A 2,051-nucleotide genomic window follows, 5' to 3' on the forward strand; every position below is an offset into this window, starting at 1 on the left:
CACTCATTTTCTTACTATGCCCACTTATTCGTAAGTAATTTTGGGATTTTAATTAAAGAGCTGACTTCACCAGGAAATTTGTTAGCTTTATTATTCTACAGGTAACAGGTTTTATCTTTTTTTTTTATTCTATTGAAAGAAACTCAAATTTATGTAGGTACCATTAAGAAATTGAACTTTATCATGTATTCTGATTCGTATGCTTGCTTCACCTCATTCCTTTATCTTGCCCAATTCAATGTAGATCCATTTTAGATAATCAATTAATATCGCCGGTTCTGTTTCTTCTCGATCTACATTGTCTTATTTTCTGGCCATACTTGTTTCCTAGATTTAGCCATAAAATTTGTTTAGCTTTTTAGTACGTAACTTAGAATTACCATTTAATTTTCTCCACATTGACTCCATGAAAGCAAATCAGTTTTTTCATCAACCGTTTATTGCATTTCTTTCGTGGAAGACTTATCATGGGCTGAACATACGTTCCAGCAGCAATCATGCATATTAGATACAACAGATGCCAAGAAGCATATGAGAGCGGAGCTTAAACCCGAATGAGGCTCCGATCTGCCGCTTGCACTTTGGTGATTAGGTACTTGAAGTCATTTCTATTGAACAATGCACAGGTCGCTTCCGTCCATCCCATTTTAAATTACGCATCTGAATATCTCGTCTGGGAAGTCACTAATCCAAAAACAACTTCTACAAAAGTTGTTGAGTTCGGAGGTGGAAATTGGATAGTAAGCAACAATTTGACTTTGACCGTAACCTTCAAGATTAGTTGAAATTTAAATCGACTTTTTTAAATAGAACCTCCTGAATATTAATTGTTGGTCCCGAATTTAAAAGGCGTGTATAATTGTTTATTTAGAGGCTATTTTAACGATAAAATATTAAATAACATTGGATAATCAGGAAAGAATAAATTTTTATGGAGAACAACACTGATACTTTGGGTCGTCCTGCCATTAAATTCAGGTCTCCATTGAAAGTTTTTGGCTAATTATTTAATATCCTTTAGAGTTTTGTCATTGAAATAATCTCTGAACGTACCAAGTAAAGTAACTCAAACACCCATCCGAATGTAAAATTTTATGCTCTTTTCTAATTCTGGTTCAAAAATAGGGGTTTCTATGATCTATCGATCTTCAAAGGAACTCATAGTGAAAGTCAAATCACTATTACAAAGGTTATTTTTGAATTGGTACTTCTCTTAACTAGATATTTAGCTCGATAATTTAATAGGCCAATTAATTTTTGATCCATTAGGACACCATGTTTCTCCTCAAACGTTTCAGGCAAACCCGTCTGATTAGAAACTTCGAAAAGACAACGGAAAACTATCCAATGACCTGCTGATTAAAGTAAGGAAACCGTACAATCCTACGAGATTTAATGAATTTTGAATGTCAATAACCATTTTGTGACGTATTTTGAAATTGGATTTGAATTTACCACTGTGTTGGATCTAAACGGTATAGAAAACCATAGTAGATCCTGACAATATTTAGTTTTCCAATAAAGCACGTTTTCATTTAAACCGGCACGTCATCAACAAGAATTGCAGATAAAATCCTCAAGGTCCTTTCACACCCTTAAGAGATGCAGTTTTGGCTAGATGAATTATTGGCTCCTATTTCTTTGAATATCAGTTCTCCCGAAAAGACGAGAGACGTAATTTTGCAAAACTATTACGTTTATTCAGTATGATTGCCTTAAGGAGTTAAATCGAAAAATTATTACGTGTTCTATAAAAACATAGACTACATCACATGTCAATATATTATACATCACTTTATGTATTCAGGTTGTTTGGATATCAACGCCTCCACTAAAGCAGCGCGATTTGTGAGATTCTGTGATGCTTTCAATATTCCACTTATCACATTCGTAGATGTTCCAGGGTTCCTTCCAGGTACCAATCAAGAATACAATGGCATAATTAGACACGGGGCAAAACTTCTCTATGCATACGCTGAAGCAACTGTACCTAAGCTAACAGTTATTACGAGAAAGGTAATTTTCATTTCAAATAAAGAAAAAGATTTTAT

The 2,051-nt window shown here is 33.9% G+C and overlaps 1 long non-coding RNA gene across 2 annotated transcripts in view; it reads left to right on the forward strand.

Moving 5' to 3' along the window:
• The first annotated feature begins 11 nt into the window (after window positions 1–11).
• Window positions 12–2,051, forward strand: part of LOC112905992 — a 3,665-nt gene continuing 1,625 nt past the window's right edge. Inside the window, exons 1-2 of one of the 2 annotated variants that reach the window (XR_003232120.1) lie at window positions 12–1,364; window positions 1,808–2,016. This is a non-coding gene — a long non-coding RNA (uncharacterized LOC112905992). The remainder of the gene's footprint in view (window positions 1,365–1,807; window positions 2,017–2,051) is intronic. The other variant, XR_003232121.1, reaches the window with a different exon arrangement.

Source organism: Agrilus planipennis, unplaced genomic scaffold, assembly GCF_000699045.2.
Source record: "Agrilus planipennis isolate EAB-ADULT unplaced genomic scaffold, Apla_2.0 scaffold1176, whole genome shotgun sequence".
In the NCBI taxonomy this organism is placed as follows: Eukaryota; Metazoa; Arthropoda; class Insecta; order Coleoptera; family Buprestidae; genus Agrilus; species Agrilus planipennis.